At 40.9% G+C, this 22602-nt stretch overlaps 1 protein-coding gene across 3 annotated transcripts in view; it reads right to left on the bottom strand.

The window, feature by feature from the left end:
* The window catches only part of GNB1L (G protein subunit beta 1 like), a 114297-nt gene extending 100234 nt beyond the window's left edge, over nucleotides 1–14063 (bottom strand). For all 3 annotated transcript variants that reach the window (XM_030220053.1, XM_030220055.1, XM_030220054.1), the window contains exons 1-2: nucleotides 13977–14063; nucleotides 892–987 (exon numbers count right to left, since the gene is read on the bottom strand). The gene's annotated coding sequence lies outside the window, so the exon portion shown is untranslated. The remainder of the gene's footprint in view (nucleotides 1–891; nucleotides 988–13976) is intronic.
* Nucleotides 14064–22602: the final 8539 nt, after the last annotated feature.

Here is a 22602-nt window from a genome sequence, read left to right as displayed (position 1 = left end):
TTTTTTTAATTGTTTTTTTACATTTACCATTTGGTTATTGATTTCATTTTTGCATTTATTTTTAGCGCTCTTTAAATTAGACTCCAATTTCTAGTAAAAGATTTTTCCGGAGATTGTTTGGTCTCCCTGAATCAGCTGGGGTGAAACATGATCCATGCGAGGACCTGTGATTGTTTCCATTGTCTTAAAGGACATTTTGTTCCAACTGGTTTGAGATTCATGTAAACAGATTGCTTATGCATGCATCTTTCTTGTTGAGATAAGTATTATTTATTGAAATTATTTTGCCAAGCCAGCATTATCTACTGTCACATATTCTTTTGATTGATTTTCAATAGTTGGATTTATAACAAAATACATTTACTTTGTGCAATGATTAAAATTGTAATGGTGGCTATCAAAGACCCCTCATGGTACCACTGCCATCACTAATTATAAGCACAACAAACATTTTTAAGATATTCGAGTATTTGCTTAAGTTTGGTTTTTTGCCTATGTTAACTGGGAGTTTCTCCTATTATCTGATATTTCATTTACCCTCGTTGTTTATGATAATTCCCCTTTCCATTTTTGTAAAATCTGAGTGATGTCACTCTTTTATATAAAATGGCTTCTTTTGATTTGTGTCCTGCCAAATACACATGCTTCTTTGGCAATGCTGAATGGCGTCACAGAGCCTTTTTTAAATACTTGTGGTTTTCAAATGCACAAACCTGAACATCTGTTTTAGTACCTTGACACAAGGTTATCATCTACATATGCATTTATACATAAGTAGAATTTTTCACATGACAGAACAAAGGCAAAAATCAACAAGCTGGTTCCTGGCATTTGAGAAGAAAAAAAATGGTCTCTTAAGTATGTTGTTGAATGATGAAAAAGATAACTTACCCTCTGCAGCACTCAGGGTTTCCTTCCCATTAAACAACTGGCTAGTGAATGCACTGAAATGTTGACACTGTCCCCCATGTTGCTTTAAAGCCCCATCTATCAAACAGGAAACAAAATTCAGCAACATACAATGCACCTGCTTGTTTGTCAATACTATACGGACAAGTGGTCTTTAACAATCAATGTAACAGCCTCCCATAGTCACCACCAGCCCAAAGTATTTTACTAACACTTTTGATCATTCAAACCCAACAAAACTGACTATTCATTCTCACCATGGAGACCTCTGATTGATTAATAATATCCTAAAGCTTTGTCCTATAGAAGAGGTTAAATTACCTACAATTAGAGAACTGTATTTAGTTAAGTTTATGCATACATTCTCTGGCTACTGCACAATTATTAGCAGTAAAATTACTTGTATTTAGCTCACATCTTATATTGCTCTTGTCAAATGTTCTTGCTAACAACATGCTTCACTGCTGAAACAATTCTCTTTCACCTTCCAAACTATAATTCTATTTCATTCGTGTCACATTTTGGATGAACTGATGATCTCCTGAGTGCTCCTGAAAGTAACAAAACGGCAAAATTGGTAGAAAGAGCAGGACTGCAAATGTGTGGCTGCCTCCCACAGCTCTTTCCAGCCATTACTCATTTCTTCCAATGTACCTTTTTTCTGACCCAGATTACCAGTTACATCTTCCACTCTTGGGACTAACAGCACAAAATAAGATGCAGGATCCATCCATATTTTCTCATTCACCAGCGGCTTTCTAGACTAAGTTTACTTTGGAAAAAGAAAAACAGAGTACAAACAGCACAGCTCTACCAAATGCTTCTCAGGCCTAACCTGGTATTACTCTAACACAATTTGAGCACTCTTCTGATCAGAGATTGCCAATAAGGCCTATATAAATTAGTGTCAATGACTGATTTTTGATAGTACGCAATGGTAAAAAAAGACCAGGCCCATCCAGTCTGCCTAAGATTATTCTAATAGGTAACCATATAACACAAATACCCAGCCTAACACCATCTCCTACTCCCCATCTTTTACCTGATCCTTTAACCTCTTTCCTACCTCCTACCATTAGCTCCATATCAGTTCCAAACGTGACCAGAATACATTAAAGGTACTAGCTTCTACCCACTCTACTGTTAGGCCATTTTAGGCCTTGTCTTTTTCCTCTTTGGTACCTTATAAGATCCAACACAAAATCCAGGGGGCCTTTTACAAAGACGCACTACCGTTTTTAGCTCGCAGTAAAATTCAGCTGGAGGTAAATGCTGAGATGCCCATAGGAATATAATGGGCGTGTCAACGTTTACCACCAGCTAAAAACACTAGTACAGCTTTGTAGAAGACCTTTCACCCCCCTCTCCATGTGTTGGCAATAAGTTTTCAAACAATCCACACAGGCAGCAAGGCTATAGTGTGAAACATCTGGGCTTCCCGTGCACACTGATATTTGGGTTTTAATGATGGTCACTTAAGGCAGATTATTTATTCAGCCTATTATGTCACTAGTTCATGTCATTCTCTTTGAATATAAAGCATCTTTTACATTTATTCTATCATTATTTTTTAATCTGTCACTGTTCTGGTACGATATCCACATATCCACCACCCTTTCCATTAAAAAAATATATCCTTGCCATGGTTCCTGAGTTCTCTCCCTTGGAGCTTCATATGATGACACCTAGGGTACTATAGCTTCCTTTCCATTGAAAAAGACTAGATTAACAGAGTGGCAGATTCATTTCACTTAAGCCCTGGACCAGCTTCTAAAGCCTCAGTCAAAAAAGAACAGAATGTTGCCGTCAGTATGGCTTAACTTTCCTCATTCCTTTCAACTGACAGAAAAAGGGCAGTTTTTGATGCAGCAACATGGGTACTTTAAAATATAAAATTGATTTATCATAGTAAAAACATGGTGCAAGTTAAACGAAATTGCTCCTCAAAATCTGGTTCCTCTGTTTTATGGAGCATCAAGTGACCAGGGAGAGTAATTGCATAACGGAAAAACTGTACTCTGTGGAATAGTCATGTTTTGGTTCTTAGTAGCTTATATAAAGATATCTAGTGGTGTAAATGCTTTCTAACAACACAGTTAAAGCTAAGATTTGATAAGTTTCTATGGAAACAGTAACAGAGCAGCACATCCTTACCATGCTTAACATGGTACTTTGTAAGATGTATCCTTATAAAATCAGGTCATAAAGATTTGTCTTGTAAAAATGATTTGTTCTTTTAAATTTAACTTTAGGCATTCATCTTACACTGACAAAGTGGAAAAAAACAAAGAATAGTCCCAGGTTTGACTTCTGGGGAGAATTGGAACTATGAAGTATACAACTTAACAGCCTAACACACCAAACATCAAAACTAGGAAAAACTAGTATAAAAAGGCAATATTGAAAGCTAATAGAACAAGATAAATTTTACTCAGTTACTACAGTCCACCAAACTTCATATGGAGTATGGCAGGGGGAGGAACAAAACAAGAAACAGTGGAAACCATGTACGGAATTGTCCTCAGTAAAGGTCTGAAAATCCTAACTGCAGGACCATACAGCACAAATATCTCTGAAAAATCTCTATCACATATTTTCACTTATTAGTACAAAAACAAAAGTTGAGCACAAGGAGGCAAACACATGTTATTTGTAAACCACAATAACTAAGTATGATAAAGATCTTTAAGACTTTCACTTTTGCTGTCACCCAAGTGTCAAGGTTAGAAGAACTGAGAAAAGCTTATCTTAACGAGGCTCAGTGAAGCCAGAAGAGGGCTGGGGGGGGGGAGGGGCTAATATTCCACAGATTTTCTAGTGTAAACTTTATTACTGTCAGTGAGCAGAGACTGATAAACTTTGACCCAGAATTTACAACACTGGGCTCAATGTCCTGTTAATTGGAAATCTCTGCATTATAAAATGTATTTTTAATTGCCAGTACTTAATATGGGATGCAAGAAACATGATGTAAATCTATCGACACACATTTTCCAGGCTACTACTCATTCATTCAACTTCATCAACCACAGTGCCTTGAACTTTTGATTACTTCTTTGAGCTACACTGTATTAGTGTAGTATCATAAGCAAGGGGGAGAAGTTGAAGCTAGAATGAGTGCTGATCCTGGAAACAATCAATGCTTGCACTCAGCAAAAGAACCTTTTTTAGATGTGGATAACCTTAGCTGGTAGAAGAACGTAATAATGTAAAGAGTCACTTCTGAAAAGTAAAGGACAAAGATTAGCAAGAGGGTGGATACCTCAGAGGGAATGTAAAGCAGAGAAGTGATCTATACAAATTAGAAGTGCAGTCAAATGCTTGGCAGTTGAACTTTTATATGAAGCAATGTAAAGTGATGCATTTGGGGTGCAAAAATCCAAAGAATAGGAAGTGAGAGGCTGATGTGTATGGTCCAGGAAAGGGACCTCAGAGAGACAGTGTCTGAGAATCCCAAGATAGTGGAACAATGTGATAAAGACGATGGGCCAGGATGCATGTCTGTATAGAGAGGGGTATAACCAGTACAAATCATGATGGGACCTCATTTTGAGTACTGCATTCAATTCTGGAGGCTGTATCTTACCAAGGATGTAAAAAAAACTCTAAGCAATCCACAGGAAAGTGACCAAAATGATATGGGGTTTCTGCTAGAAGACATATAAGAAGACTTGAATATGTATACCCTGGAGGAGAGGAAGGACAGAGGAGATATAATATAGACATTTAAGGGCCTCTTTTACAAAGCTGTGGTAAGCTCAATGCAGGCTTACCGCTCGCAAAAAAGGAAGCACCGCTGGGCTACTGCAACAGCCCGGCAGTAGTTCCTACCCGCAGCACACTGTCATACCCGGTGCAAGAAAAATATATTTTTGTAGCATCGTTGTGTACCTGGCAGTAATTGGGCAGTGCCATTCATTGCCCGATTACCACCGGGTTAACATGGGAGCCCTTACCACCACCTCAATGGGTGACAGTACGGGTCGTGGCCCCCCCCCCCCCCCCCCCCCGAAATGGCCGCATGGCAAATGCTTCACTTGCCACACAGCCATTTCCTCAAAAAAAAAAAAAAAAAAAGAAAGATCCCTACAGAATTCTTTTGCTCCATTAGAGCTCTGTGAGGTTCCTAAAAATAGAACTGAGCCAGAAGAAACAGCAAAAGCAAAAGAAATTAAGGTGGAACAAAAAGATATGGAGGGACCCAAAGACAAAAAAACACACCAAAATATCAAATGTTGAAACATATACCAGGAAATGGAAACGCACATGGAAAGTGATGACCACAAATGCTCGCAGTCTTGGCAACAAAGTTCATGACCTTCAAGCCCTGATATTGGAGGCAGACTTAGACGTTGTTGTAATCACAGAGACATGGCTCAATGGTTCCCATGAATAGGATGCAAACATACCAGGCTATAATCTATTTAGGAAGGATAGAGAGGGTCGTAAAGGTGGAGGAGTAGCTCTATATGTGAGAAATGATATCACAGCAACTGAAATGACAGGGACCTGGGGTAAGGAAGAAGCGATATGGATCACCTTAAGAGATGATAGAACCTCTGTCCACGTGGGTGTTGTCTACAGACCTCCAACACAATTGGAAGAATTAGATAAAGACCTGATCGCAGATATTCAAAAGTTGGGAAAGAAGAGAGAGGTTCTGTTGCTGGGAGATTTCAATCTGCCGGATGTAGATTGGAAGGTTCCGTCGGCGGAATCGGAGAGAAGTAGAGAGATTGTGGATGCTTTCCAAAGTGCTCTGCTCAGACAAATGGTCATGGAACCCACGAGGGAGGGAGCGACGCTGGATCTGGTGCTCACAAATGCGGATAGCGTGTCAAATGTCCGAGTGGGTGCCCACCTGGGCAGCAGTGACCATCAAACGGTTTGGTTTGATATAACGGCTGAAGAGGAGGGTGGCCACTCAAAACTCAAAATCCTGGATTTCAAGCATGCTGACTTTAGTAAAATGGGGGAATACCTAAGGAAGGAGCTGATGGGCTGGGAGGACGTACAAGAAGTGGAAGGACAGTGGTCCAGGCTGAAAGACGCTATAAATAGGGCCACAAACCTTTATGTAAGGAAAGTAAATAAAAGCAAGAGAAAAAGGAAACTGCTATGGTTCTCCAAGCAAGTGGCTGAGAAAATAAAGGCTAAAGAGTTCACATTCCAGAAATACAAAAAAACTCAAGACGAGGAACACGGGGAGGAATACCGGAGGAAACTGAAAGAAGCCAAGAGAGAGGTAAGTCTGGCGAAAGCGCAAGCGGAAGAACAAATGGCTAGAAAGGTAAGGAGGGGTGACAAAAATTTCTTCAGGTATATTAGTGAAAGGAGAATGACTAAAAAGGGAATTGTGAGACTAAAAGATACTGCAAACCGCTATGTAGATAATTTATTTATTTATTTGTTACTTATATCCCACATTTTCCCACACATGCAGGCGCAATGTGGCTTACAGAGAATTAAATAAGAGTACAATCTTAACAGCTTAGGCAAGCATAAAGAAATACACAGGAGGGAAGAAACTAACAAAGTGAACTAAGTAGGGAAGGGACAAGGGATGCTTTAATCAACATGGTAAATTGAGGGGTAAGTCTTAGCAAAGAGGAATGTCTTTAATAACTTCTTTAAAAGGGCATGGTCCACTTGGGTTTTAAGGTGACGAGGTAACGTGTTCCAGTATTTGGGACTCCAATAACGGAAAGACGAGGCGAAGATTTTCTTATACTTGACTCCCTTACAATTCGGAAAATGGAGATGAAGATATGACCGAGCAGCAGGGTTGGCATTTCTAGGCGGAAGGTCGATCAAGGGGAGCATGTATTCCGGGGCATCCCCATAGATGATTTTATGTGTTAGGGAGCAGATCTTAAAGGCAATGCGCTCCTGTACAGGTAGCCAATGAAGTTTAAAGCGCAGGGGGTCGGCGTGTGCGAAACGCCGTTCGTTTAGGATGAGCCTCGCCGCGGTGTTCTGAGCCGTTTGGAAAGTTTTCAATAAGGAGGCCTGGCAACCCACATATATACCACTACAATAATCCAGGTGGGATATGACAAGCCAATGGACAAGGGTACGAAGCAAGTCTCTGGGAAGGAGGTATCTAATGCGTCGAAGCCTCCACATGGCCTGGAACATTTTTTTGGAGACCAGGTGTACATGATCAACCAGCTGGAGATGTGAAGCTGGAGATAATGATGAAGAAAAGGCAAATTTGCTAAATCGATACTTTTGTTCTGTTTTTACTGAAGAAAATCCGGGAGGACCACAATGGACTGGCAAAAGTTCATTTGAGAATGGAGTGGATATAGCACCGTTCATGGAAGAGAGTGTGTATCAACAACTAGAAAAACTAAAGGTGGACAAAGCCATGGGACCGGATGGGATCCACCCCAGGATATTGAGGGACCTCAGAGAGGTTCTGGCGGGTCCTCTTAAAGATTTGTTTAATAAATCCTTAGAAATGGGAGAGGTTCCGAGGGATTGGAGAACGGCGGAGGTAGTCCCTCTTCACAAAAGTGGTGATAGGGAAGAAGCTGAAAACTACAGGCCGGTAAGCCTCACTTCAATTATTGGAAAAGTAATGGAAGCGATGCTGAAGGAAAGGATAGTGAATTTCCTGGAAGAAAATGAGTTGCAAGATCCGAGACAACATGGTTTTACCAAAGGGAAATCATGCCAAACGAATCTCATTGAATTCTTTGATTGGGTGACCGGAGAATTGAACCGTGGACATGCTATGGACGTAATCTACTTAGATTTCAGCAAGGCTTTTGACACGGTTCCCCACAGGAGGCTCTTAAATAAACTGGATGGGCTGAAGATAGGACCCAAAGTGGTGAACTGGATTAGGAACTGGTTGAAGGACAGGCGCCAGAGGGTGGTGGTGAATGGAGTTCGCCTCAGGGATCAGTGCTGGGGCCGATTCTGTTCAATATATTTGTGAGTGACATTGCCGAAGGGTTAGAAGGTAAAGTTTGCCTATTTGCGGATGATACTAAGATTTGTAACACAGTGGACACCCCGGAGGGAGTGGAAAACATGAAAAAGGATCTGAAAAAGCTAGAAGAATGGTCTAAGGTTTGGCAATTAAAATTCAATGCGAAGAAATGCAAAGTGATGCACTTAGGGAGTAGAAATCCAAGAGAGGCGTATGTGTTAGGCGGTGAGAGTCTGCTAGGTACGGATGGGGAGAGGGATCTTGGGGTGACAGTATCTGAGGATCTGAAGGCGATGAAACAGTGTGACAAGGCGGTGGCCGTAGCTAGAAGGTTACTAGGCTGTATAGAGAGAGGTGTGACCAGCAGAAGAAAAGAGGTGTTGATGCCCCTTTACAAGTTGTTGGTGAGGCCCCACCTGGAGTATTGTGTTCAGTTTTGGAGGCCGTATCTTGCTAAGGATGTAAAAAGAATTGAAGCGGTGCAAAGAAAAGCTACGAGGATGGTATGGAATTTGCGTTACAAGACGTATGAGGAGAGACTTGCGGACCTGAACATGTATACCCTGGAGGAAAGAAGAAGAAGAAACAGGGGTGATATGATACAGACGTTCAAATATTTGAAAGGTATTAATCCGCAAACAAACCTTTTCCGGAGATGGGAAGGCGGTAGAACGAGAGGGCATGAAATGAGATTGAAGGGGGCAGACTCAAGAAGAATGTCAGGAAGTATTTTTTCACGGAGAGGGTGGTGGATGCTTGGAATGCCCTCCTGCGGGAGGTGGTGGAGATGAAAACGGTAACGGAATTCAAACATGCGTGGGATAAACATAAAGGAATCCTGTGCAGAAGGAAGGGATCCTCAGGAGCTTAGCCTAGAATGGGTGGCAGAGCTGGTGGTTGGGAAGCGGGGCTAGTGCTGGGCAGACTTATACGGTCTGTGCCGGGGCTGGTGGTTGGGAGGCGGGACTAGTGCTGGGCAGACTTATACGGTCTGTGCCGGGGCTGGTGGTTGGGCGGCGGGGATAGTGCTGGGCAGACTTATAGGGTCTGTGCCAGAGCTGATGGTTGGGAGGCGGGGATAGGGCTGGCCAGACTTATACGGTCTGTGCACTGAAGAGGACAGTACAAATAAAAAAGTAGCACATATGAATTTATCTTCTTGGGCAGACTGGATGGACCGTGCAGGTCTTTTTCTGCCGTCATCTACTATGTTTACCTTTTACCCGAAGTGGTAAAAGGGGACCTCGGCACGCGTCAAAAGCATGTGCCAATGCCAGCACACGCCCCCTTTTGCTGCAGCTTGGTAAAAGGGGCCCTAAATAGGAACATCTGGAAAAAGTTGGAAAGCAGTGGGCAAAACAGAAAAGACCTATTGTAAGGGCAACAAACATTTTTGTAAGTAAAGTAAATAAGTAAAAAGAAAAGAAGGCCACTTTGGATCTCAAAAGTAGTAGATAAAAAGGTAAGAAAAAAGAGGTTTAGCCTTTATAAACTACAAGAGATCGAAGAAAGAGGAAAACAGGCAGGGCCGTAGCAAGGTATGTGCGGATGGTGCGGCCACACAGATTGCAAGGGAAGCTGGGGCGTGTAAATTGCACCCCTTCCATTGGCTTCTCTGGCACAGTGGGTGGAGTGAGGCACATCAGCTACATTGGGGGGGGGGCATGTTGCACACTGCGCACGCCAGACTTGCTATGTTCCTGAAGACAGGCAACGTCTGGAAAAGCTAAGAGAAGCTGGTATCATAGACAGGAAAGCAAATATGAAAATGGAAGAAAAAATAGCCAAAATACCATAAAAATGGGGGACAAGACTTTTTAGATATGTTAGTGACAGAAGAAAGTGCAAAAGTGGCATTGTGCGACTCAAAGGTGAACGGGAGGAATATGTAGAAGCTGATAAAGATAAGGCAGAATGTTGAGGGGGAAAAAACTTTGACAGCCAATCTGATTAACTGGGGGTATGCCAGTTTGGAATGTTTTTTTCTTTGGTTTTCTATGGTTGTTGTATTTACTCCATGTTTTATGTTACCTTTCAAGAAGTCATCAATAAAAACTGTTAAAATCTAAAGATAAGGCAGAATTGCTTAACAGATGTTTTTGTTCTGCATTCACAGTTGAAGAGCAGGATCGCAGAAGACAAACACAAATAGGAATGGAGGTGTGGTAGTCCCTGAGCAATTTTCAGAGGACTGTGTTCATGAAGAGCTAGCTAAACTAAAGGTACACAAAGTGATGGAGCCAGATGGCATACATCCAAGGGTACTGAAGGAACTTAGGGAAGTTCTGGCAGCTCCACCGACTGACCTTTTCAATGCTTCTCTACACTCGGGAGTGGTTCTGAAGGACTGGAGAAGAGTGGTCCCTCTCCATAAAAGTGGAAGTAAGAAACAGGTTGGGAACTACAGGCCGGTAATTCTGACTTCTGTGATAAGTAAATTAATGGAAATGCTTTTAAAACAGATAATAGTAAAGCTTTTGGAATCCAATGGATTACAGGACCCAAGTCAACATGATTTCACTAGAGACAGGTCTTGTCAGACAAATCTGATTAATTTTTTTTTTGTTACATTTGTACCCCGCACTTTCCCACTCATGGCAGGCTCAATGCGGCTTACATATTATATACAGGTACTTATTTGTACCTGGGGCAATGGAGGGTTAATTTGACTTGGTGACCACAGAGTTGGATCAAGGGAGAGAACTAGATGTGGTGTATTTAGATTTTAGCAAAGCCTTTGACATGGTTCCGTACAGACGACTACTAAATAAACTGAGTGTCCTTGGTATGGGCCCTAAAGTAACTGACTGGGTTTGGAGCTAGTTGAGTGGAAGGCAACAGAGGGTAGTAGTAAATGGAGCTCACTCTGAGGGAAAGGATGTTACCAGTGGTGTGCCGCAAGATTTGGTTCTTGGGCTGGTTCTTTTTAACATTTTTCTGCTAAGGTTTGCTTCTTTGCGGATGATACCAGAATCTGCAATAGGGTAGACACCTCTGATGGTGTGGATAATATGAGGAAGGACCTAAGTAAAGTATGAAGAACAGTCCAGAATTTGGCAGCTAAAATGTAATGCTAAAAAATGCAGGGTCATAAATAACCTGAGGGAACAGTACAGTTTAGGCAGTGAAGAACTTTTGTGAACAAACGAGGACCAGGTCTTGGGTGTGATCTTATGTGATGATCTTAAGGTGGCCAAACAGGTAGAAAAGGAGACGGTGAAAGCTAGAAGGATGCTTGGGTGCATAGTGAGAGAAAGAGCCAGTAGGAAAAAGGAGGTAATGACACCCCTCTATAAGACTCTGGCAAGACCTCATTTAGAATATTGTGTACAATTCTGATTTCCAAAAAGATATAAACAGGATGGAATCAGTCCAGAGGGCAGCTACTAAAATGGTCAGTGGTCTTCATCATAAAGTGTATGGGGACAGACTTAAAAATCTCAGTATATATACTCTGGAAGAACGGTGGGAAAGGGGAGATATGATAGAAACGCTTAAATACCTAGAGGTGAGTCACTTTCAATTTAAAAGACGTTCTGGAACAAGGGGACAGACTCGGAAGTGGGGGGAAGAGGGGTTGGTGGTTCGGAGGCGAGAATAGGGGAGGGCAGACTTATATGGTCTGTGCCAGAGCCGGTGATGGGAGGCTGGACAGGTGGTTGGGAGGCGGGAAAAACTGCTGGGCAGACTTATACGGTCTGTGCCCTGAGAAAGACAGGTACAAATCAAGGTAAGGTATACACATGAGTTTATCTTGGGTAGACTGGATGGACCATGCAGGTCTTTTTCTGCCGTCATCTACTATGTTACTATGGAAGTAACCCGAGGAAATACTGCTTCACAGAAAGGGTAGTGAATTCATGGAATAGCCTCCTGGTGGAGGTAGTGGAGATGAAAATAGCAACTGAATACAAGAAAGCTTAGGACAAGCACATATAGAGGCATATTTTCAAAGCACTTAGCCTTCCAAAGTTCCATAGGTTTCTATGGAACTTTGGAAGGCTAAGTGCTTTGAAAATATGCCTCAGAATCTCCAAGGGAGTGATACAGGAGTGCAGATGGCATGGATGGGTAGACTTCATAGGTCATATGGTCTTTTATCTGCCTTCCTTTTTCTATACTGCTAAAACCTGTTGTTTCTTTCTCTATAACAGGGGTGTCCAACCTTGGTCCTTGAGAGCAGCAGTCCAGTCAGGCTTTCAGGATTTGCCAATGAATATGCATGAGATCCATTTGCATGCACTGCCTCCATTATATGCAAATATTTTATTTATTTATGCATTCTTGCATCCCACTATTATCCAAAAACAAGTTTTGGTTCAAAGTGGCTTACAATTTACACTTTGGTGGAGTTACAATAGTGTTGTGCAATGTGGAGAAGGCAACTATAGTTCGTGTGGTTATTCATAGAGTTTTTGAAGAGACAGATTTGAAGTGGAAAAGGTAATGGTCGCTTTTGTGTTCAACTGTAGAGTTTTGGTGATATTTTCATATAGTCTTTGAATAGATAGATTTGAAAGGAAGGTGACGATATCTTTGTGATTAGATATAGAATTTTTTTTGAAGAGGTAGGTTTTCATTTCTTTTCTGAATTGGAGATTTGTGATGCTTCTTATGATTTTTGGTATTGTTCCACCATTTGGAACCCAGTTAGCTAAATCCTGCTGTACAGATAGTTGTGTAGATGGTGTTTTTGCAGTTGGGTAGATGTAGGAGTAGGTAGATTATGTTTCCTGGCTAGCATTTCTTGAGGATAGTTCAATCATATTAAGAATACTCATTGTGGAAATTCTGAAGACCTGACCTGGTGAGGGCCAAGGATGGACACCCCTGTTCTATAACCTCAACAAAATTTGTTCGTTCCTCTCTCAACATGCTACTAAATCCCTTATCCACTCTCTCACCACCTCTAGCTTACTCTACACTCACATAACCTCTCTTCTCAAGATATTTCAATCATGTCCTATTGCATACAGTTCAAATTTCTCTTACTTCCAAATGTATTAATTCTGGAGCTACTCATTATCTCTTCTCTCTCCCTCCATCCTCTCTTAGGAATTCTGTTAATCTGGTAAGCCACTCTTATCTGTGCCCTTCTTCATTCCCAATTCCAGATTCCATTCCTTCCTCCTTGCTATGCCATAGCCTGGAACAGACATCCAAGTCGGTATGTTATGCTTCCTTTCTGGTCTTATTTAAATCCAGGCTAAAACAGCTCACTTTTTTGAGACTGCTGTTAAATCATAACCCCTTCTCCTGTTTGATACCAATATTGTTTTAATGGAACACCCTAATCTTTCATTTATCCTCTTGGATTCTAAATGCTGTTGGAGCAGGAATTATCTGTTATTTTTGTGTGTACAATGCTGCCTACGTTTAGAAGGGCAAAAGAAATAAGTAGTAGTATATTGTCTTTAATTCATAGAATGTGTTGAAAGACAAAACAATTCTTTGCAGTAAGAAATAGGCATGGGACTTGAGTGTTAAATCAGGCTTGAGAACCAAGAGGATGCCAAGGCCTAAAATAGTCAACCAGCAAAATAAAAGAATTTGGACACTTGAAATAAAACAGACAGCTGGGAGGCAGGAACAGTGTAAAAGATGTCAAGAATAAGAACCATGGGGAGAGAATGGGAAGGGGGGGGGTCATATGGTAAGCTATAAGGGCATATACCTCAATAAATCTAGACTGCTCAGACTAGAAGAACCTCTGTCATGCATTGGATGCATTTACCCTATGTTAAAAAGACTCTGAAGAAAATTTATCAACTGAACTTCCCATTAAAATGTGTTATTTTACTGTTAATGTTATTTTATTACATAAAATTAGACCTGTACTAAAACAACAGTCTTAACTGTAATTCACATTGCGAACTACACCTTTGATTCATTTTGATTTTTGTTTATGCATTGTAAACAAGCTTAATTACAACCATGCAGATATACCAAGTCACAGACACTTGACTGCCCTCACAGACCAGAGCACCACCTCTTCACAGGGACCCTCCCTGAGCTCTAGTATCGCTCCCTCTCTCCTCTGCTCATCCTAGCCCAGCATGTGTCTCCCTGTCCGCGGTTGGGCATCACTCCATCATTCTCAGAGTACCCACTCTCCCTCGTGTCCTACCTTCAAAGTATTTTTTTTGAAGGCACCCGCGAACGGCCATATAGCTTCCCTTCTCCCTGTAGCGTCCCGCCCCCCCTCTGATGCAACTTCCGGTTTCCGGCAGAGTGGAAACCTCCTTGGAAGGGAATAAGTTACGTAAGAGAGGGGGTGGATAGGAGCGGGACGCACCGTGAAAAACTGGGGCGTTGTAAGAACAGGAGACGGCATGACGTCAAAAAGTTAAAGCCACTTAGGTTAGTCTTTGTTTCCCCTTCGATGCGCGCAGCCGTCGTTCTGCGTACACTTAAAACAAAGCAAACAATGAGCTGCTGCATCCACATTGTCGTTTTTTATTGTTGGTACTTGCCAAATACCAACAATAAAAAACGACAATGTGGATTGGTAGCATTTTTATTTAATCTCACTTCTGTTTTTAAACCTGCCAGCTTGTGTAGCATACAGATGTACACAAAGGAAGAATAATAACGGAATAACTTTTCATAGGTACAGTAATTGTTATACATTTATTTATTTAATTGTATTTGTATCCCACATTTTCCCACCTATTTGCAGGCTCAAAGTGGCTTACAATACATCATGAATAGTGGAAGTGAGAAGATAATAGACCTTTGGTGTTACAAAAGGATTTTGGGTTACATGGTAATAGAATGCATGTAAGTAATATAATAGAAGGCATTATTGACATTTCTGAATGCATGTGGGAGTGTCACATGTTTTGGTCTTTGTGGTATACCTTGTCGAAGAGATGGGTCTTTAGTAGTTTGTGGAAGTTGGTCAGTTCATAGGTCGCTTTTAGGTTACGTGGTAGTGCGTTCCAGAATTGCGTACTCATATAGGAAAAGGTTGATGCGTGCATTGATTTGTATTTTAGACCTTTGCAGTAAATCTCAATTAGTGTGCCATTTGGAGGGGCTGGTTATAGGGACATCCTAGCATGTGTTATATTCGTGCAGAGATTTTTTTTCTCCTGGTAAAGTGCCTCTAAAACAGACATCATGTTATGAAAATCAAGTGCTCACCATTCAGAATTTCTATTTATTTATTTGCTGCATTTGTATCCCACATTTTCCCACCTATTTGCAGGCTCAAAGTGGCTTACAATACATCATGAATAGTGGAAGTGAGAAGATAATAGACCTTTGGTGTTACAAAAGGATTTTGGGTTACATGGTAATAGAATGCATGTAAGTAATATAATAGAAGGCATTATTGACATTTCTGAATGCATGTGGGAGTGTCACATGTTTTGGTCTTTGTGGTATACCTTGTCGAAGAGATGGGTCTTTAGTAGTTTGTGGAAGCTGGTCAGTTCATAGGTCGCTTTTAGGTTACGTGGTAGTGCGTTCCAGAATTGCGTACTCATATAGGAAAAGGTTGATGCGTGCATTGATTTGTATTTTAGACCTTTGCAGTAAATCTCAATTAGTGTGCCATTTGGAGGGGCTGGTTATAGGGACATCCTAGCATGTGTTATATTCGTGCAGAGATTTTTTTTCTCCTGGTAAAGTGCCTCTAAAACAGACATCATGTTATGAAAATCAAGTGCTCACCATTCAGAATTTCTATTTATTTATTTGCTGCATTTGTATCCCACATTTTCCCACCTATTTGCAGGCTCAAAGTGGCTTACAATACATCATGAATAGTGGAAGTGAGAAGATAATAGACCTTTGGTGTTACAAAAGGATTTTGGGTTACATGGTAATAGAATGCATGTAAGTAATATAATAGAAGGCATTATTGACATTTCTGAATGCATGTGGGAGTGTCACATGTTTTGGTCTTTGTGGTATACCTTGTCGAAGAGATGGGTCTTTAGTAGTTTGTGGAAGCTGGTCAGTTCATAGGTCGCTTTTAGGTTACGTGGTAGTGCGTTCCAGAATTGCGTACTCATATAGGAAAAGGTTGATGCGTGCATTGATTTGTATTTTAGACCTTTGCAGTAAATCTCAATTAGTGTGCCATTTGGAGGGGCTGGTTATAGGGACATCCTAGCATGTGTTATATTCGTGCAGAGATTTTTTTTCTCCTGGTAAAGTGCCTCTAAAACAGACATCATGTTATGAAAATCAAGTGCTCACCATTCAGAATTTCTATTTATTTATTTGCTGCATTTGTATCCCACATTTTCCCATCTATTTGCAGGCTCAATGTGGCTTACAATATATTACAACAACAATCACATTAATGGAATAAGAATTTCAGAATATAGATACATATAAGGTGCATAAGAATATCATGGCAATCTCCCACATTAAACGTGAATTAGGTTGACACCTAGGAGCATTTAAAACCTTTTTTTTCCTGTGCCTAGATCAAAAGAGAAAGATGGTTTGTGGGAACTTGCACCGTTTGTTTTGTGAAATGCAGTGGTATATTATAAAAATGCACTTAATATTGTTTATTACTACTATTTAAAAGAGAGGTATTCAATAACATCACTCTGTATTTGTTTCATCACCGGCGGTGGCTAACACCTCACGGTACTATGTAAGCCACATTGAGCCTGCAAATAGGTGGGAAAATGTGGGGTACAAATGCAACAAATAAATAAATAAATAATGAGGGCAGAACTACCTTCATGCAGAAGTCAGGCTAAATGTGCCAACATTTTCCAGTTCTGTGTTACATATTTATTTCTTCTTCAGGTCATTTTTCAACAGCATTTTCTCAGTTATAACCCAAATGCGAACACAATTATAATGTCAATTAATAAGTTTTGGATGTTACTGAATTCTGTTATTCTTTCTGTCTTACTGTTTTTCCAGTTTTGGCACAGTATAAGTCATCAGAAGGATAAAATATATGAAAACCAACTGAGTGCATTAGGGGCTTATAGCCCCATTTAGTTATGTTTAAACAAATGAGAGATCTGCTTGAAAGAAAATATTTTTTTTTGACTTATGAAAACTACTGAAACATGCTCAAAACAGAATAATCCATTTGTACAAAAGAGATGAAGTGAAGATGAGATTCCATGTGCCCCAATGAAAGGAGAGTTTAGTTTAACTTCCAATCTTACTTATGTACAATTTTACTTCCAAGATTACAACAGTTAAGATGAACCCATCAGTAAACAAGATATCCTCACTGAAATTTGGCCACGTATTACTGTATTGTATAGAACAGTGTAGAAAAATGAGGACAAAATACAGCCTTTATTAGTGCTGTCTCCACCAGCTACAATAATATTTTAAGCTGTTTTAGAGATATTCAGTTTTGATTTCATGATATTTATATATATTTTTTTATTTGTACCCTGTGCTTTCCCACTCATGGCAGGCTCAATGTGGCTTAAGTACTTATTTATACCTGGGGCAATGGAGGGGTAAGTGACTTGCCCAGAGTCACAAGGAGCTGCCTGTGCCTGCAGTGGGAATTGAACCCAGTTCCCCAGGACCAAAGTCCACCACTCTAACCACTAGGCCACTCCTCCTCTAAATATGGGAAGCTTTCAAATAAATTAAAAAGCTGTCAAATAAGTTAAAAAAAATCTTTTATCCTCCACCTTTTAAGGCACTGCCTATTCAACTGGAACAGCTCTTGACTTTTTCCAGATGGACCACATATAGGCAATCCATTATTTCTAATAATATTTTGCTATTGTTTTCATTAGCTTTTGCTATTGTTCCAGTGTGGTGGCAATCTCCGCCTACTGGCTTCAACCCATATAATAGGCTAAATAGCTTTGTACTGTCTCCTGTTCTCAATCTATCCTCCTTGGACTACAAGGAAGTTTAGTAGATGGCAGGGAGTTTGAAGAAAAGGAAAAGGTGATGGACCCCGGGGTTTGGGTTTGAGAGATACCTCGCATATGGATTGTTGAGCATCTGCTCCCTCTGGTTTGCCTCTCACCGCGCTTGGAGATGTTAATTAATCAGGTGGGTTTTGGCCTTCAGCCTTCAATCTCATTGCTGTCCCTCTGTTGAGGTTGTCCGGGAGCTTCCTGGAGGAAGAGCGCAGAACCCTTCCTTAGAAATCCCTAAGGAGGGAGTTCCTGTCCAGATCCACAATTTGCTATAGCCTTGTGTGTGTCCAATCAAGGGCTTCCCGTGCCTGCGAAGCATGTCTTAGACTCCTGCATTGCACTCATGTTCATTCACTGCACTGCCCCACTGTTACTGCCTTTGAGTCTGTAAATGCAAAACCTTTCTATGCCCTGTAGCCTTATTTTGCTGCTGTTGCAATTTTGATTGGAGTTGGCAGCTTTCTGTCCAGTACTGAAAATGCTGGAAAGTCTTGTCTAAAACACCAACAAATTAAGAAGAAGCAGGACCTAAAAGTTTCAGTTTCAGTCCCTGCATTCTGGAGTTTGCTAAAGGCTCTTTATCAATATTTTATGCCATTTTTGTTTCATTTTGTACGTTATACAGAAAAATTACTCTATAAACCTTTTTCATAATATTAAGATTTGAACAAGCAGTTTAACAAGAATTACCACCAAGACATCCATTGTGAGCTGGCAGCGGAGTTTGTAGATTTTTTAGGTGTTCACCTGGGAAAGGACCTCAATCTATTGTTTCCTCATTCACGCCAGTATAAATTTACACTGCAGCCCAAAGCAAAGGACCAGTGTAAGAAATCACAAGATTAACTTATTCAAGGTGAGTCAATATGGGCAGTGTAAGTTTGTTTGTTCTTTTGCTGTAAAGCACACATCTGTCTGCCTTCTCTGTCACCCTTCTGACTGTTCTCTCTCTCTCTCTCTCTCTCTCTCTCTCTCTCTCTCTTTCTTTTTGACAAGGTCTGTGTAAACTGGCAGCTACAGCTCACATGACAAATCTTTCATTTGTGCACAGATAGCCCAGAAAGATCCAGGTGAGCTGACAATGCAGAAAGAAAGGGTGATAGGAGGTTGGCCACCAGCTCAACTAAATCATAAAGAGGGGCATAATCGAGCGGGCATGACCATCTAGAAGGGCGCCCATCTCTAAGGATGTCCCGGCGAAGTGGCGGGGAAACCGCTATTATCGAAACAAGATGGGCGTCCATCTTTCGTTTCGATAATACGGTTGGGGACGCCCAAATCTCAACATTTAGGTCGACCTTAGAGATGGTCATCCCCGGTTTTCAGCGATAATGGAAACCAAGGACGCCCATCTCAAAAATTACCAAATCCAAGACATTTGGTCATGTGAGGAGCCAGCATTCGTAGTGCACTGGTCCCCTTCACATGCCAGGACACCAACTGGGCACCCTAGGGGGCACTGCAGTGGACTTCACAAATTGCTCCCAGGTGCATAGCTCCCTTACCTTGGGTGCTGAGCCCCCCAACCCACCCACCCCCAAAACACACTTCCCATAACTGTACACCACTACCATAGCACTAAGGAGTGAAGGGGCACCTACATGTGGGTACAGTGGGTTTCGGGTGGGTTTTGAAGGGCTCACATTTACCACCACAAGTGTAAAAGATAGGGGGGGATGGGCCTGGGTCCGCCTGCGTGAAGTGCACTGCACTCACTAAAACTGCTCCAGGGACCTGCATACTGCTGTCATGGAGCTGGGTATGACATTTGAGGCTGGCAAAAAAAATATTTTTTTTTTGGGTGAGAGGGGGTTGGTGACCACTAGGGGAGTAAAGGGAGGTCATCCCCGATTCCCTCTGGTGGTCATCTGGTCAGTTTGGGCACCTTTTTGAGGCTTGGTCGTGAAAAAAAAATGGACCAAGTAAAGTCGACCAAATGCTCGTCAGGGACGCCCTTCTTTTTTCCATTATCGTCCGAGGACGCCCATCTCTTAAGCACGCCCCAGTCCCGCCTTCGCTACACCTCTGACATGCCCCCATGAACTTTGGTCGTCCCCGCGACGGACTGCAGTTGAGGACGCCCAAAATCAGCTTTCGATTATGCCGATTTGGGTGACCCTAAGAGAAGGACGCCCATCTCCCGATTTGTGTCGGAAGATGGGCGCCCTTCTCTTTCGAAAATGCCCCTGAAAGCGTCCCATTTCTGCCCTAGTAATGGAAATTTTCATGGCCAAATGAAAGCTGTAAAATCACATCAAAAAAGATTCTTATTATATAATAGCTTATGTTATGCAAGGCCAGAACCTTCCAGCAATGTTTGAGTGCCTGAATCTGGGGGTGGGCAACCACAGTCTTTGAAGGCCAGACTTATGCACGAGATCTATTTGCATACAATGGAAGCAGTACATGCAAATCACACTCATTCAGATTCATTTTGGAAATCTTGAAAACCTGACTGAGTTGTGGTCCTCAAGGACTGTGGTTGCCTACCCCTGCTATAACTGTAGCCTCATGCTGCTGCCAAGATTATGATTAGGTAATAACATAACATAACGTGTATTTTTTTAGTCTGCAATGCCTCGCGGTTCGATGCGGGTTACAAACAACAAATCTGAACAATCCAGAAATTCAAAGTTACATGGGTACAACAACTAACAATCATTTCCTATTAAAATTCAAAAACAAATTAGTCTTAAGCAAACATCTAAAATGTCCATTGCTTGATGCTTGTACTATTAAAGAAGAAATATCTTTACCCAGTGTGGTAGCCTGGTAAGATATTAAAGAATTTATCATTTTCTTCCTTATTTTCCCTTTAAAGATGGAAAAGAAAACAGATTAGATGTTTGAGAACTTCCTAAATAGACTATATTACAATAGTCCAAAGAACTAAATATCAGTGCTTGAACCAACAATTGATGAACTTCAAAATATTTATGAATACAACGCAATTTGTGCATAAGAAAAGTCTTCTGTGCTACCTTATTGACATGAAGCTCTATGGTACCTGTTGAATCCAAATACTACTAGTACTACTTATCATTTCTATAGCGCTACTAGACGTACGCAGCGCTGTACACTTGAACATGAAGAGTCAGTCCCTGCTCGACAGAGCTTACAATCTAATTAGGACAGACAAACAGGAAAAACAAGAGATAAGGGAATATTAAAATGAGGATGATAAAATAAGGGTTCTGAACAAGTGAACAAGGGTTACTACTACTACTTATCATTTCTATAGCGCTACTAGATGTACGCAGCGCTGTATACCCCCAAAATCCTTACAAAGGGGGAGAAAATATAATTCTGATGGTTAATAACAATATAGGAATCTACAGGACCCCCCGAGCCTGTAATCAATAACAACTTCTATGTATTTTTTAATGCTGTATCAAGTGCCCACTTGAGCAGATAATGCCGCCCAACCCCACCACCACTACCATGACCATAAAAAAATAGTTTCATGGGGTATCAAATAGGAAATAAATTTGTTTTTTTTAGATGAATTATACACCTTTTCCGATTCTGAGCCCATAAGCCTGTTATATTCATGTACACAAGTTAAGTTCACAATCTAAGTTGTACCTGAAGAAATGGAAGAGTGAATTGATTTACCCATGGTCACAAAGAATGGCAATGGGAGGCGTAGGTACTATTAAGAATCACCCTGTCTATTTAGGTTGATCTATAAATTGTTTACGTATGTATGTATGTATGTATATATGTATTTATTTATTTATTAGGATTTATTTACTGCCTTTTTGAAGGAATTCACGCAAGGTGGTATACAGTAAGCAGGGCTTTTTTTGAGGGGGTACTCAGGGGTACTGAGTACCGGCACCTTTTCCAGTGTCTCCTAAAATTGACCCATGGACCACAAGTTTTAATGAAAGAGCTCAGACTCAAGATACCAATTCTGCCTTTGTCATAGATTTTGTGACTGGTTGCAGGGGGCCTGGCTATTGTGGAATGAGTCCCTCAGTGATCATCCCACCCCTGAACGGTGGCCTGGCATTTGAGTACCCGCACCTTTTTTGCTAGAAAAATTGCACTGACTGTAAAAATAAATCAAACATGAGTAACAGACAATTACAGCAGTAAAAATATTCAAATAATAATACTACTTACAATGTCAACACAATACGTAATAAGAACATTTTAATTGACAGTGTAGGGTATAAGCAAAGATGGAACATATAGATAAGTAAGAGGAGTTAGAAAATAAGGTGACTAATTTAAAGAAAGTTGCACACAAGGTCAAAGAAATGGTTAAATATTATCTCAGCTAGGGTAGGAGTGGATAAACATGTCCTGCTGCAGTATGTGCAGCCTACGTCACTCTTGAATGTGTGTAAGTGAGACTAACAAGTTAGTTACTTCTTCCATTAAAGGCCTGGTTGAAGAGTCTGTTTTATTTAGGTTGATCTGTAAATTGTTTATGTATGCTTGTTTTATTTGTAACCATTTTGAAGAAATTTGCGGGATGTGGGATATAAACAAAATAAAATTATGTTATATACTTGTCAATAAGTTACCAGGATTTGATGGCCTTGGCTAAAAAAGCTTATTATTCTAGAAAAATAAATCAAGCTATTTCTCATCCATACAAATGACCCTGCAAATCTGGTTAATCCCATGGATTTACATGATGTAACTGTGTTTCAAGAGCAATATGCTAAGTTTTTGCAGTCTCAACAGCAGAATGCAATGGGCCCAATAATCAGACCACGGGAGGGAGCCCGGCTAACTCCCATGGTTGACGCTGAGCCCAGATACTCAATGCCAGGCAGTTTCTGGTGATCGGCATTGAATATCCAAGTGTATTTTGGATGGTTTAAATTTAACCAGCCAAGTCTATATTCAGCACTGACCAGTTAA

The sequence above is a fragment of the Microcaecilia unicolor genome, chromosome 11, assembly GCF_901765095.1.
Source record: "Microcaecilia unicolor chromosome 11, aMicUni1.1, whole genome shotgun sequence".
NCBI lineage: Eukaryota > Metazoa > Chordata > Amphibia > Gymnophiona > Siphonopidae > Microcaecilia > Microcaecilia unicolor.
Note: the sequence above shows the minus strand (reverse complement) of the source record. Positions and strands in the feature narration are given on the sequence as shown.